This window comes from Magnolia sinica, chromosome 15, assembly GCF_029962835.1.
Source record: "Magnolia sinica isolate HGM2019 chromosome 15, MsV1, whole genome shotgun sequence".
In the NCBI taxonomy this organism is placed as follows: Eukaryota; Viridiplantae; Streptophyta; class Magnoliopsida; order Magnoliales; family Magnoliaceae; genus Magnolia; species Magnolia sinica.
In genome coordinates, this window is record NC_080587.1 from 44,054,078 (window position 1) to 44,070,970 (window position 16,893).

At 38.9% G+C, this 16,893-nt stretch overlaps 1 non-coding gene across 1 annotated transcript; it reads right to left on the reverse strand.

Moving 5' to 3' along the window:
• Positions 1-14,050: 14,050 nt before the first annotated feature.
• Positions 14,051-14,157, reverse strand: LOC131228261 (small nucleolar RNA R71). Its single transcript, XR_009162772.1, has one exon. It is a non-coding gene; the product is annotated as a small nucleolar RNA R71 (small nucleolar RNA).
• Between the last annotated feature and the right edge of the window lie 2,736 nt (positions 14,158-16,893).

The following is a 16,893-nucleotide window of genomic DNA, read 5'->3' on the forward strand; positions in this document are numbered from 1 at the left end:
GATTGAATGTAGGATTTCTGAATTCCTTATACAAGTCTAATTAATTGGATCCTCTTGGAACCTAGTTTGAGTGCACTCTTGGGTCATCTCGAAGTGGTAAGGTAAATGATCTCTTAAACCATCTAATTAAGCTTTCCACCAACAAATATATGCTAAATTTCTTAATTAAATGTGGAAAGCAAGTTTCCTAATTTCCATATTTAGATACATAACCATTGGAGTACATTTACATTCATTAGACCCTAACCAGTCAATTATGGTATTTTAGGCTAAAGTGGACACTTAGTGCCCCTTAGTGATCCCTAATCAAGCAAGGAATGAATCCACATCTTAAGGTGAGGATCACCCTTTAAGCTTTCCTACAGCTTGATAGTCAGCTTGGTTTATTTATCTTCGTACATTTATATCATTGATTGCTTAAATGGTGAAATCCTCTTATTGAATTTGATTCCTTATGATGATTGATAAATTAGATTTAAATTTAATATTCAAATATGCCATAAGGTCTAATTTCCTCTATTCTGATTTGCAATGAATGCTTTAGATATGTATGTGTATTATCGATATTATATATGATTTGTCATTCATGATCACTTGATGGAATGATTGGAGGTCCTAAAATTAGTGGCCACTTTGTCTAATAAATTAAATGGAACATTTGATGTGGACTTATCATCTTATAAAATGTTTGTTGCCTAAACGACTTTTGGAAAAGTCCATTCTTATCACATCCTTTGGATGGATTGTTTGCCTATGCGGCTTGACGTAATAATTGCCCTATATGGCTTTAAGGAACCATCTTCATATAACCTTGCGATGATAAGTCCCACTTGTAGAACTATAATTGGCCACTAGTTGAGTAGGTTACCTTTAAACATCCTAATTGTTAGTCTCATGAGCCAGGGATGGTGAAATGAGACAATGTGACCGAGCTGTCGGCCTATGCTAGGTGATAAACCCCCCATAGTGACCTCTGAGCTTTTCTAAAATGATTGTTTGAAATTAAAATAATAATGGTTGGGCTAATCATGCATTTTCATGGCAAGCGATCTTTTCCGAGTGACTAGTTCTCTTTGGGCATACCTAGCGTACTTTTTCGGGTGGCTAGATCTCCTTGTGTGATCTATATATATTATTATGGTCTTTTTCGAGTGGTTAGTTCTCCTTGAGCGTACCTTTGAGTACTTTTTTAGGTGACTAGTCCTCCTTGGGTGATCTATATATTATTATGGTCTTTTCCGGGGGGTTAGTTCTCCTCGGGCGTACCTTTATATACTTTTCTGGGTGACTAATTCTCCTTAGGCGATGTCACCCCCAAACCTGAAAATTGGATTCACAGGAATCCCGATCGTCGAATCCGGTGCTGACAGCCTCCGCAATACCCTATTCTCGTCTCCCAACATCCATATGCCAGGTTCCGATCCTGGGATCCTACAAGGAGGATTTTCCAACGTACATTTATCTCGTAAGAAGCATAACCACAAGTTTACCCAAATCACAAAGGCAACATCATCATCACATATCCACTAATATAAATATTTGAAGACAATGATAAAAGGGAAATACATATGTCAAAATCAAAGCTCTAGAAGTCAGCTACATGCTCCAAGCTGCTATAACCTAACATCACCTGCACGCATCTATCGTGCATAAGCTTATAGAAAGCTTAGAGGGTGGTGTAAGTGTGTGCGCAAGATAAGTGGTAAGAACACAAATACAATGTCATAATCATATAATGTCAGAAATACTAGTAAGATCATGAATCGTACAATATCAAAGTAAGCGAAAAATACTGACAAGTCTATGAGTCAAATAATATCAGAGTACGCAATACAGATCAACTATGCAAATGAGAAGTCATAAAGAGCCAATATCAGATGTCGAGGATGCAGTGTAATATACAATTCAGAATTGGCCTCAATAATCGGAATCGGAATCAGCCTTGACAATCGAAATCGACCTCGACAATTGGAATTGGCCTCAACAATCAGCCTCAATAATCATGAAAAGGCCAAGTAATATCATGATGCTATGCTGTCACTTGCTCATAATCGGTACCAATAACTGACCTCGATAATCGGCTCGACAGTCGGCCTCGATAATGTGGACATTTAACTAACATTTCCCCCAAGGAATGGCCCACATAGAGCCTAACATATAGTGGACACATGGCCTCACACAAGGGCCAAATATACAACACCATAGGCCTCACTCAAGAGCTTAATACACATCATGATGGGCTTTTCACATAAGCCTAACATACATCACAATGGGCTCCATCTCCTAGCCCTCATATGTATCACAATGGACCTCATCACATAGGCCTCATATACATTACATTGGGCCTTAAACACGGGTTGAATATACATCACAACTGGCCTCAAATACAGGCCGCATATACATCACATTGGGCCATGACAATTAGCCTCGATATCTGCCTCGACAATCGGAATCAGCCTTGATAATTGACCTAGACAATTGAAATCAGAATCGGCCTCAATCATCAAAATCCTAATCAGTCTCAACAATCGGCCTCGACAATCAGAATTGGCCTCGACAATTGGCCTCAATAATCGGAATCGGCCTCGACAATCAGCCTTAATAATCAGAATTGGAATCGGCGTCGACAATCAGAACCGACCTCGATAATTAGCCTCGACAATTGGAATTGGAATCGGCCTCAATAATCAGAATCAAAATCGGAATCGGCCTCTATAATCAGAATTGGAATCGGCCTCAACAATCAGAATCAGAATCAGCCTCAACAATCAGAATCGGCCTTCACAATCGAAATTGGTATCGACAATCGGAATCGGCCTAGACAATCAGAATTAGAATCGGCCTCAACAATAGGCCTGGATAATCAGAATCAGAATCGGCCTCAACAATCATAATCGGAATCAGCCTCAACAATCGGCCTCGACAATGGGAATCAGCCTCAACAATCCGCCTTGACATTCAGATTCGGCCTCGATAATCGAAATTAAAATTGGAATCGGCCTCAACAATCAGAATCGGAATCGGAATCAGCCTCAACAATTGGCCTTGATAATCGGAATCGGCCTCGATAATCGGAATCAACCTCGACAATTGGAATCGGCCTCAACAATTGGCCTTAACAATCGTGAAAAGGCCAAGCATATGTCTTAGAGGGGGGTGGATAGGACAATGCCAAATTAAAAATGATAAGTGGAATAAAGACAACAAGATAGCCAAATAAATGCAATTAACCAAAGAGAATAACAACCTTAAAAATCAAGTATTGAGAGGTAGATACAAACTTGGTTCTGAGGACAACCTAACACTAAAAACCAATGGTTTATGGTAGGACAACCTTAGTAGAATGTGGGTGAGTATTAAAAACTTAAACTCAAGAGGATAGTAAAGAAATAGAAACTAATCTATTACAACATTCACCACACAATGCTGAAATGTAAAGATTACAACATTCACATCCACAAATACATCCCACAATCTTAAACTATAAAAGATAAAGAAATAAACCACACATCCACCAAACAAAAAAATTTATAGTGGTTCACTTTTGTGTACACCATCTATTAAACAATAGCCACACAACTACTCCACTCCTAATATCCACTCCCTCGGAATATTAGCGTTCACTAATCAAAATAGGTTTTTCAAGGTTCACCTAAAACCTTCACAATTGTGTCTTTCAAGTAGGCTTACACAATTCAAAAACCCCACGCTCTAAGTTTTCTAGATCACCTTAGACAAACTATAAATGGAGATTTTCTGGAACAATCTCACAAACTAAAAAGGAATTGAATTACAGAAAAAGTAAAATACTTTTCTGTATGACGATTCTGAAGCAGCCCGGTAGAACCAACTTGATGACGACGTAGATGTTCAACATTCAATCTCATAAGTATATAGGTTTCTAAGTCTAGATGACTTTTAATTAAATCAGCAAGGGCTTTGCTTTGATTTTGATCTCATAAAAGGGTAAATCAAATATCCCTTTTCAACATAAAAATGGAATGGAGAATCAAAATCAAAATACCAGAGTTACTTTAAAGAATCTAAAATATACACAAAATAGCTTAGAATGTACTCAAAATTAACTCAGAGTGATTGCTTAAGAATGATAAGAATTAAATAGAAAACTTTGAAATTTGAGTACTATTTATAGGTGAAAAATAGGTTCGCATGACTAGCCTTGAAATAGCTATGACTGGCCTTATCCAAACAGATATTCAAAAATTCTGGCTTGATAAGTTTTTTCAATTGCACGACTGGCCTCGTCGGTCTCACGACTGGTCGAGTGGCCTGCTCGACTGGTCATGGACACCACACGACTGGTCATGTGAGTCTAGATTACTCGCTGGAAAATGAGTCGAGCACTGCATGACTGGTCGAACACTATTCACACGACTGATCGAGCAGTTTCCAGGACTAGTCGTAGACCAACAAAAAATTTTTAAAAATTCATAACAAATCCTGGACTGGTCGAGGGAATACTAGGACTGGTCGAGCCAGTGCAAGGGCTAGTTGAAAGAATAATATTTTACACTTATAAAATGATCAAAATAACCGAATGAAAGTATGAAATGATCTAATCATGATCTAAGGTCAATCTAGGTCAATCATACCTTGTGAGATAGAACATATGAACCATCAAACTATCGATCACATTAGTAATTTTAATTCTTCGCTCTTCGAAGCTTGAACTCAATATATCGAACATAGTCTTCAACTAGGTCTTGAGTTCTTAAACTTTCTGGTTCCAGATCTTGAACCACAATGTTCTTGAAAACTAAGTCTTCACTTTCTTCCGCTTCGAAAATCTCGGTAAGTTCATCATAGATATCGGCAAGATAAATTCAGCACGAACAGAACGAATGTTGAAGATTCAATGTGAACAGATGCACAAGCTTGATACACATCAAGATGCACACTTGAATTGGTTTGGCACACCAAAATTTGACAATACTTAAGGTTTATTAATATAGCACTTTCAATCTCCGCCTTTGTCAAATTTGTGACAAAACTAAAATTATAATATGCACAATAAATATTCAAATAACACATTCCACTTGCATATTATGATATGATCGATAATCAACAATATAATCAATAATCAACTCTCCCCCTTAATCAACACTACTCTCTGTAAAAAAAAATATTAGCCCATTCATCATATCTTCATATCATTATCATTCAATATTGTTCTCCCCCTTTTTATCACAACATGACAAAGGAAGAGAATAATGATAAAGGAAGATAATAAGAGAACAAGTAGAATTAATAACTACTCAACCAAATCAAATAAAACAAAGTATCTGAATTGATACCATATATAAGAGTTTAAACAACATTATCCAAGTAGTCATAGGGAAAAGAGTTAGAATTAAGTTATTACAGATACCATCCAAATCAAAAGATAACTAATCAGATCCAAAAGAGGGAGCAGGAATAGATGGATGAATTTGATGTAAACCTTATTAATGCGCCGTATATATTTGTGCACATAAGAAAATTGAGAATCCTGGGTTACTCGAATCCGAGCCACCTGTTTCTTAAGAGTATGCAACCTCTCAGCGAAATCAGAAGGTTAATAATCAGGGTCAGCCTCAGAATCTGATTCAAGTTCATCAAATAAATCATCCATATTAACGTCTTCTTAAGGTAAAGCATCAACTTCTTCAGCTTCTTCATCTCCACCAGCATTTTCATTAACTTGACTAGGTGCCAAGTCCAGGTTCATCTTATTGATATTAGAATTGTTAAATGGACGGAGATTAATAAAACCTTCCCCAACAAGTATAGCTATCAAAGCATGATCAGCTAAGGCAGTCATAAGGTAAGCGAAAGGAATATCGCTATGACCAGGGTGTAGATGAAACTGAATAATATGATGACACATAAGAGAAGGAAGATGGATATGGATACCAGTTACAACAGAATGCATAATGCGGGCCATAAAAGAGGTTAGCTCAGTCTTGTTACCTAAGCGAGGATATACATTAGAAATAAAAATACAATGCAAGACCCTATATCTGGGTAACATATATTTGGAACTGAGAGTAATACCACCATTCCAATCTACATTCATGTTATAGAGAACTCTTGTAATCAATTATTTAACATTTTTAGAAGGTCTAGCTTGCAGAGTAGATATGGGTACACCGTCATCAACAATAGGTATATTCATGATTGCTGAAATCAAATGTCGGTCTACCTTAATTGGACCTTCTCTAGTTGACATAGTAAATGTCAAATCATCTTGAGAGAACTTAATAATACAAGCGTACATGTCCTGTACAATGGATCAGTATGCAGGACCGCCTCAAGATAGTATGTTTTCCCAACCTATAGCTTGAAGGAGAGGGACTATGTTGAAGCACTCAATATGATCAACAAGAACAACACGCTCAACAATAACATTTCTAAGATGGAAATCCCGCATATTCTCGGGATCCTCTTCGGGAGGCTGAAGGTGACGCATGGTAGGAGGTGTGAAATGGGAAGAAGAGGGACCGCAAGTGGTTCTCTTCCTATTTCTTCCTTCCATTGCAACAAGATAACAAAGAAACAAAGGTTTGCAAAAAGGAATGAAAGGATTCCAAGCAAATCAGATTTTAAGGAAGAAACACTATCAAACCACCATAAATCTTAAAACAAGAAGCAAAATCAAGATTAAGGATGATCAATGAACTTAAATACACAAGAAAATAAAAAATGAAGCACTAACCAGAGAGTAATCAGAGATGGGTTTGATTGGTCGTGGTTGAGCTTGATGGAGAAGAAGATGAAAATGAAGAAAAATCACTTTTTCCTAATTAAAAACCCAATTCACGCGTTTCAAGACTGGTCGTGTACATACTCGACCGGTCGTGCCATGATTGGTCAAGTGTGTACTCGACTGGTCGTGTAACACAAAAAATGTGCAATTTTACATATATTTAAATAATAAAAATATAAAATAATATATACATACATTATGATACAAATGAGCATAAATCATCAATTCATATTACACATTCCAAGATCAAATTTCAATTTTGAAAATCAATTTTTGTCAAGCAATTTTGTGAATACATCAGCTAGTTGTTTCTCGGTCTGAATATATTCTAATGAAATTATCTTTTCTTTCACCAATTCATGAATATAATGATACCTAATGTCAATGTGCTTGGTTCGTGAATGCTGAATAGGATTTTTAGAAATATTAATTGCGCTTGTATTATCACAATATAATATCATAGATTCTTGCGCAATTCCGTAATCGCTTAGCATTCTCTTCATCCATACTAGCTGAGTGCATGCATTACTTGCAGCAATATATTTAGCCTGAGTAGTAAAGAGCGATATGGAGCTTTGTTTCTTACTTAACCAGGAAACTAGACAGTTCCCAACATAGAAACAACCACCACTAGTTGATTTACGATCATTAATGTTACTAGCCCAATCAGCATCCGTGTAAGCAGCTAATTGCACACTAGTATCATGTGGATACCAGAGACCAAGATTAATTGAACTAGTAACATATCACATAATTCGCTTAACAGTAATCAAGTGGGACTCTTTAGGGTCCAATTGATATCTGACACAAATGTCAACACTAAAAGAAATATTAGGTCGACTCGCAGTTAAATAAAGTAAACTTCCTATCATACTACGATACAACTTAGGATCCACACTCTTACCTGTTAAATCCTTACAGAGTTTCAGAGTGGTACTGATTGAAGTATCAAAATTCTTTCCACTCTTAAATCCGAACCTTTTAACTAAGTTCAGAGCATATTTGGTTTGAGAGATGAAGAATCCATCAAAAAGTGTTTGACTTGCAACCCTAGGAAATAATTTAATTCTCCAACCATGCTCATTTCGAATTTAGACTTTATAAGTTCTGCAAACTCAACAGTCATGTTAGCACATGTCGATCCATAGATGATATCATAAACATAGATTTGCACAATTAAAATATGATCTTTATGTTTCTTAACAAATAATATTTTTTTCTACACTCCCCATTACGAACTCATGATATAACAAGAATTTTGTTAATTTCTCATACCATGCTGTAATATCTCAGAAAATTTCGTGTAAAGACCCGTGTACCACCTCAATTAGGATTCTCTTAGGACTCAATCCTTTAGAAGTTAAATGTGGAGTAACTAGCACTAAACTCGATTACTTGTGAAATTAGTACCAATCACTTTAAATTCGATCTGTAAGACCAAAACCTGTAGAATCGTTAGCGCTACGTTACCCTGAAATCTAGGATTCAATGCTAAATCCAGTTACTCTCGGGAGTACTTAGAAACTTTGTATCGGACCTGGACCGTGCGTCGAAAGTCTGATAGCGATGATCTTAGACAATTATGATCACCTTGTTGGGCTTGACAATCACCTCAAAAATCAAGTCCAGATGATGTCCTGAGACGATTTACTTGAGTTCGGAGTAAAGAGTGTGAGAAAGGTGAAATTGTTTAGAAATTAAATATGAATTTAAGAAATCTGAGTCGTGTCGCTGACATGCCAATTTTAAGCATTCTGACCATTGGATTCTGACCCAAATTTACCCTCGGATCAGGGAAGATGGCCCACACATGTTAAAGTGCTTGTGGCCCTGATCAAGTTTCGATGATCGTTGAATTGAAATTGGTCCGCCATGAGCGATCTGAAAACCCAATCGGACTAAAAATTTAACTTGCTTAAGATCCAATATTAGTGAGCTTAAGTCCGACCACACTCAGAAAAAGGACCTCCAGAAACACTCCATTGGATCGAAATAGACCCGATTTGGTTATAACCTAAGTATACCTTGGTCCTGGGGCTATTTCCATCAATTTTAGGCCTATATAAAGACCTTAAACCCTCACTCTCAAACTCCATACGAATTTTCTAAACCCTAGCTAAGAAAGAGAGAAAAAGAGAGAGAAGTTGGTGAATCATCTTGGCATTCTTTCTAGTTACTCGACGTACTTAATCCATCGCATCTGAATCATTATTCCGATGATTCTAATCTCATTCTTGGGTAATTCAATCAAATCCTAACCTATTTTGGAGCTTAGAATAGTCTAAGTGTTGATGTAGCTAATTTAATTCATACCTTAGGTTGTTTAGTTGCCGTTGACGAAGACTTATCGTCTAAATCAGATCTGTTGCGCACTTTCTAGTTTAAGGTGCAGACTATATTTGTGTAGGTTATGGTTTTCAAAGCTTTCAATGTCACTTAATGATTTATTATTGATGGGGGTGTCATTTCACATGCCAAATGTGATATCTGTTTGTTTTATGCATATAGATAATCTATGTTGTAAGTAGTGTGATTCATGTGTTTGTTGAAATGTTTGTATTGCATTTGGAATTTGGCGTTGTGATTGCCATGACTAATTGTCGTAGGAATAGGATTGTTATTTATGTGACAACTCCTTGTCAAAGGGATTTGCCTTAATATGTACTATGGCTGACACATGTAATGTATGTTGCCAAGTGTAGTCTAAGTGTTTGTGGAAATGTTTGAATGAGTTAGTACTTAGTAAGGTGTGAACCATGAGGCAGTTAAGATATGAAATCCCAATTACCTTACTTATGTGTACTATTTCCTCCATGAACTGCTTAGTCTAACTATCCATGTTGATTATGTGTATGATTTTCTCCATGCAAGTTGTTAATTTTACCGCTTTACTTATGAAATGCATATGCATGGATTCTCGTTATCTTGCATCTTATAACATATTTGCTATTATGGTTGAATGTGTATGGGGCCATGTTATGGTCCAGGCAATCGGTAACAGGCATTAAGATCGTGGTTGAGATTCATTCGTCACGTAGGATGTGTTTGACGAACCCGAGTCGTATTAGGGTTGTCGGCAGTGGTTTGGCCACACGAAGTGTTTGCGCACTTCATGTCGTTCAACTCAATGTGCGCTCATGCTAGTCGAGCTCGTCAAATAACTCGATTGGCCCGGTGGATGTTCACCATGTATGGACGCTACTGTTTGAATCTAGGGTACCGAACTTACCAGTGCAATCCCGTTAACCATTGTACCTTGATTCGCTAAGACTCATGAGCCAGGCATGGTGGTATGAGACACCGTGGTCGAGCTGTCGGCCTACGCTGGGGCGACGAGCCTCCCCATAGTGACCGATGAGCAATTCAGACTCGTGAGCCAATTATGGTGGTATGGGACACTATATTCGTGGTGTTGGCCTACATTGATTGGTGACTAGCCCTTTGTAGTGACTTTGAGCATACCTTGATACTGCATTGAGGCGACGAACCTTATTGTAGCAACTAAGGTATGATTAGGCATGCATTGATTGGTGACGAGCCCTTTGTAGCGACCTAGAACCATAATATCGTATGAGATTGTCTAGGACTGACGACCTTAGAATGGATCACTGTTTGGGAACCGATATAAGGAAGGTACCTTAGCTTCCCAATCCTGCTGTATGAAAAGGACTAATAACAACTTAGTAATCATATTCATGCACCGCATTGTATGTGCCTTGACGTTGTGGAGCACTGCGGGAGGTTGTCATGCGTACCGTAAGATGAAGATGCTGAGGGAGTGCAGGCGAGGGCATGCATCATTCCTACATACATCCTTACATTAATAAGAGTAATTAGGACATGTTTGATTGTATTGCCTTATCATTACTGCTTGATTGAATTGATAATATGTTAACTTTTACTGTATAGTTCCACTGAGTTGATCACTCACTCCCACGTTTTGGGACTGTGTTTTAACACCAACCAGACTATGTCTTAGATGTAGATGATGATGCGACCCCTGAGGCAGAGCAGGAGTATGAGGATAATGAGGAGGCGTTCTCCTCTATGTAGTCCTCAGGCGGGTTCATGTGAGCCATGTCTTGATCTATGGGGATTCAGGGTTTATTTTGTAATGGTTTATTTCATTTTGATACTTATATTTTGAAACAAACACTTGTAATTATGACCTGGCAGAGCATACATATCTTAGGGACTTATACATATACACATATATTTCTTCAGCCTTCCGCTTGCGTCTTTTGATGAGTGTCGAATGTTGCATCTCAGACCCCAGTAATTGCCTGATTTTACGTACACGATAAGGTTTAATGCCATATTTTAATCGTGTTTTTATTACAGGATGAAATCAGGAGTGTGTACTGAAAGATGATGTTAAGAACATGGATTTGGCACTCCAAAATTACCAGAGCATGGGATGGACTCCAGAAAACCAATAGTGAAGATTTTACACGCCTGGGATTGAGGAAAGCAAGGCAAAGGGGCTCGAAAAGGGTCCAGAATGCAAGATCACATGTTTCCCGCCATCCGATCAACTCGAAACTTCATACACGTGATGGGGACCATAAATTAACCGTACATATTAAATTTCAGCCATTGACGATCTCGGGAAGTGGTCTAACGGCCAGATCAGCCCCTTAATTCATTAAGTGGGGCCTGCTGGATATCTGGATATACATCAATTTTGGTCCTGACAGTGGAAATAATATGAGAAAAAGGATGGACGGTGCAGATTTCTCAAAAACATTACAGTGGGCCCTGTGTATGCAGAGTGTGCATCGTGCACACTTGCACCAGCTGTGCACCGTACCCGTATCTCGGTCAGCGCCAGTGCTGACTCGCAGTTTCTTCATCGAAAACGGTAGAGCCGTCCAGCGTCTCCACAAGCCGACCGCGGTCGTCGGTTGTGGGGCCCACCTAGTGTCCAAATGGACAATCCAAACCGTCCATCCGCTTCCTGGGGCAGTTATAACCATCGCCTAGATGTCCGTTTGGTTCCATGCATGTGTACGGACGTTGATCGCTGAAAAACGCAAAACGGACGGTGAGTTCAAAACTCTGTGGGCCACCGCAACTCTAACTCGAAATTGGGCATTCCTAGCCATTTTTTTCATTCTCCATGCAATGGACGGAGTGGATTATTGAAATAATTATCAAAATGGGTCCCACCATTGCCACGGAAGTTGTTTTCGCGTCCGCATAGCGTCTTCCGCTGGCCATTTTTGCGAAGGATTGTGGGCCCCGTACGTCACCTGTACGGAAGATCTGAGCCGTTCATCGTGTAGAGTGCCATGAATACTACAAAACCATGCTGATATTCCACTCCCATGCGTATACACGTGCGCGGTACAGTGGCCACAAACAGACTGCTCTGCAATGTTTAAAACTGATCTTTTCGTGATTTCTTCTGTGGGCCGTGTCAATGGACGTTCAAAACCACCCATTTTTGACTGAAATTTCATCCTGAATCCAATGGACGGGGTAGATTTTTCAGAAAATGCCTCTGTGGGGCCCACCGATCACAGCTGTGAAAATTTGTACTCCGAGTCCTTCTACGACTCGGCCACCGATCCCAGCCATCCAGCAGCTATAAAAGGGGAGTTTTGGACGTGAGAAAGGCATTCAGAACCAGGGGATTCCAGATCTGGAGCAAGGGAGAGAAGAAAGAGAAGAAAGAGAAGAAAGAAGAGATAGAGAGATTGTTTGGTTTGACGTTTTTTTATGAATTTTATTTAATATTTTTTATGGATTTTATGGGTCACTAATCTCTCAGCTAGGGCTGAGATGAAGCCCCTAATTTGATTAGCTCTTGTATTGGTTGATTTACTTTGAATTTCAATTAATTTGTTTCTTTCTTTAAGTGGGCTTTATGGGTTTAAATTCTATACTTCTCCATCTATGAACTTGACCAAAGTATATATATGGATGTTGTTTGGATGCTTATTATAGGTGCTTGTGTCTGATCAAGAACAGGTTTCCTACAGAGGAAGAAACAGGATGCTTTAATGAATTGTACATCCCTTATGCTCGACTAAGGATATGGGATATGTCATTCATGGCATTGCTTAAAGGAATTAGACAGTCTGTATGCCCGATTAAGGACACAGATTGTGCTTTCTCTATTTAAGTGGTATCAATCTAGATCAAGGTGAATCAACAGACAAAACAAGGGTTAGGATAATTAGGGGTCGAAAGTCCTAGTGCTCTCTTTCTGATTGAATTTTCTTCCCTGTTCTTAATTATTTTTTTCCCTAAAATTGTGCTTAGTAGTTCATTCCATTATCTGTTGGATTAGTTAAGGAGAGTCATAGATTTGAATTGTGACGACCAGTCCTCGTGGGAACGATCTCGTAATACGTACCGTATCTGCATCTGATTCGTATACTTGTGAGTTTAAATATCATTTAAATCGTGTTGGTTTAAATAAAACATCAAGTTTTTGGCGCCGTTGCCGGGGACTGTTTCGTTCCAAATTGAATTTGGGATTCTCTCTTATCATAATTCATAGCTTAGGATTTTTTCTAACTTAGAGTTCTTTTCTTGATTTTAGAAACTAACCTATTTCCTGTTTTGTAGGATCCTGACATAAATTTCTAAGTTAGATTCTAACATAGATCTCCAAATTGGAAGTGAAGGAGGAGCTCCCTATTCTTCAGACATCAATCATCTCCTTTTCCGGGTTCTTTCTTCCCATTCTTATTTACATAGTTTTAACTTGTTTTAGAATCTCATAGTTTCTAGGTCTAGTTTTATTTCTCTTAGGTTGCTTCTTAGTTTAGTTTTCTTTCTTACATTGCAATAATATAGTTTATGCTAGGACGTAGATCTCTGAATATAGAACTAGCACCGTTTGATCCCGAGATTGAAAGAACAATTCGTGAAAGATTGAGAAATAATCCTGTTGAAATGGCGAATGAGACTGAAGTTAAAGCTCTCAAAGATTATTCAACTCCTGTCCAATTTAATGCGCCTTCATGCATAGTGTTGCCAACCACTACAGCAACACACTTTGAACTTAAACCTGGAGTCATACAATTGTTGCCATCCTTTTATGGATTGGACAAGGAGGACCCATATCATCATGTGAAAGAATTCTTAAACATTTGCTCCACCTTTAAGTTCCAAAACTTCTCAGACGATTTGATCCGCCTACGCCTGTTTCCTTTTTCTTTGAAGGATAAGGCGAAAGCATGGTTGAATTCTCTAGAAGTTGGATCTATCACTACATGGGACCAACTGTCTAAGAAGTTCTTAAACAAGTTCTTCCCCGTTCACAAAACTAATGCCCTCCGTAGAGAAATTACTAACTTCACACAAAAAGAGGGCGAGCACTTTCATGAATGTTGGGAAAGATGGAAGGACTTGCTTCTTAAATGTCCTCACCATGGTTTTGAGAAGTGGCAACAAGTTCAATACTTCTATGACGGTCTGACACCACAGAACCGTCGCATGGTTGATGCCACCAGTGGAGGGTCATTCATGACCAAAAGTGATGTCGAAGCGTGGAACTTCTTTGAAACCTTGTGCGAAAATTCCCAGCAATGGGATTATTCAAATAGAGGTGACAGAAGCCCCTAACCACAAAAGAGAGGTGGTATATATGAGATAGGAGTCATGCCAGAGCTGAGCGCCAAGCTTGATAACCTGACAAGGAAAGTTGATGCTCTAGTATTAAATAATGGACCACCACAAACAGCTCAAGTCGAGGCATATGCCACATGTTCTAGTCATGCCCATCCTATGCAGTCTTGTCCATCTGGTGCAGCATTCCCAGAACTTCTCTCTGAACAAGTTCATGCTATGAACACTTTTCAAAAATCTGAGAATGATCCTTACTCGAACACATACAACCCAGGGTGGGCTAGACATCCAAATTTCTCTTGGGAAAAAGGACCACAACAAGGAGGACCATCTGGAAATCCTCCCATGCAACCGCACCTCCAAGTTGGCAGTCAAAAACCTCAATAGTTTCCACAATATCAACAACTGCCTACACAATCAAGGAAACCTTCTCTTGAGGATACACTCCATCTTTTCATGGAGAGTTCTCTCCAATTCCAAAAAGACACCCAACAAACCTTACTGGCCAACCAGCAAAGCTTACATGCAAATGCACAATCCATTGCCAAGCTGGAAGTACAAATGGGTCAACTAGCTGCCACATTGAGAGTGAGAGAGAAGGGCAAGTTCCCTAGCCAACCTGAGGCTAATCCAAAGGGACAGTATGAGATTGGCTCTAATTCCAACCAAGGGCAATATCATGAACAGGCCAAATCGATCACTACCCTTAGGTCAGGCAAGCAGATTGATAACAGAATAGAGATGCCTGGGGATGAATCAAATTCTAAAACAGAAGATCAAGATGAAGCAGAGAGCCATACCAATGTATCCAAAGTCCAAAAGCTCTCTGACTCTCCAAGAGCCACTAATGTGCCACCTTATGTGCCCAAAGCACCCTTTCCTCAACGTCTGGCACCAATAAAGAAAAGAAATAACTTTGATGAAATCTTGGATGTGTTTCAAAAAGTGCAAGTCAACATCCCGTTGCTTGACGCTATCAAGCAAGTCCCTGCTTACGCTAAGTTTCTTAAAGATTTATGCACTCAAAAGCGTAAGCAGAATGTTCATAAGAAAGTCTTCCTTGCAGAGCAGCTCAGCTCCATGATTCAACATAACACCCCTCCTAAATTTAGGGATCCAGGAGCTCCCACCATTTCTTGCGGCATAGGAGATCATAAGATCGGGAAGGCATTACTTGATTTAGGGGTGAGTGTCAATTTGTTACCATATTCGGTTTATGAGCAGCTAGGACTTGGTGAGTTGAAACCGACTAAGGTAACATTACGATTAGCCGATAGATCTGTCAAGGTGCCTCGGGGTGTTATTGAAGATGTGTTAATCCAGGTTGATAAATTTTATTTTCCAGTGGATTTCATAGTTATAGATACTCAGCCTGTCCAGAATCTTCATAGTCAGATCCCAGTCATTTTTGGCCACATCTAATGTTATTATCAATTGCAGGAATGGAGTTATGAAATTGTCCTTTGGTAACATGAATATTAAACTCAATATTTTTAATGCAGGACAACAATCCTCAGATTTGGATGACATATTTAAAGTGGACATGATCGAGAGCCTTGTGCAGGACTACTTCCGTACATCTTTTGAAGATCCTCTTGAGACCTGCTTAGCACAATCGGGCATGGATTTTGACATTGATAGTCCCATCCATGAAGTCAATGCATTGCTCGACTCTACTCCTATATTGGAGACTGAAAAATGGAGAGCGAAAGTGGAACCTCTTCATCCCTCTGAGACTCTTCCTGACAGCACAGTTTGTAACTCTGAGAAGACAAAGGCGAGCAGGCTGCTTAATGTTCTTAGAGCATATAAGGCAGCAATTGAACGGAAGATAGAAAAAATCCAGGGAGTATGCCCCACTGTATGGATGGATCATGCTGTGGTAATATCGCATGACATGCAAAGGAAGCGTGATCCTAACATAGAAGAAGTCGTTCGAGCAGAAGTCCTTAAATTATTTGACGACAGTGTCAGTTGCCTTATTTCAGATAGCACAGTTCATGGGAACTCACATCACTTGTCTGGGATTGGTTAATGAAAGTGTTGAGGTAATTTCTTTGGCGGACCCTGGTTATAAAGATTATTTCATTCATGGTCCGTTCTTGTCTGGCTGAAGACGTTAAACTTAGCGCTCATGGGAGGCAACCCAGCCTTTTGCTTTATTGTATTGCTTTTTTATTTCATTCATTTTCATTTTTCTTAGTTAGTTACTTCAATGTTTGTGGGTAACATTACTGCAAACCCTCACGAGACTACAACTCGTCCACTAGGGGTAACCTAGGGGTTTAAAGGCTTGTTGCATGCGCTAAATGCAATCGAGAGCACCTGCGAAATTGGTATAGGTAGGATCTTCTTTTGTTTTTCCTTTTGTTATTTTTGCTTATGTTGATTTCTCTCTTGTGCTAACTCGCTTTTACGTTGAAATTTTTCACAAATTTTGAGAAAGCTTCTTGATTCTCCATCCAGGTATTATCTTTTTCATCACTCCTCTTTTATTCTCGTTGTCCCATGTGCATTGCTTGTTTATTTCTTTTACATTGAGGACA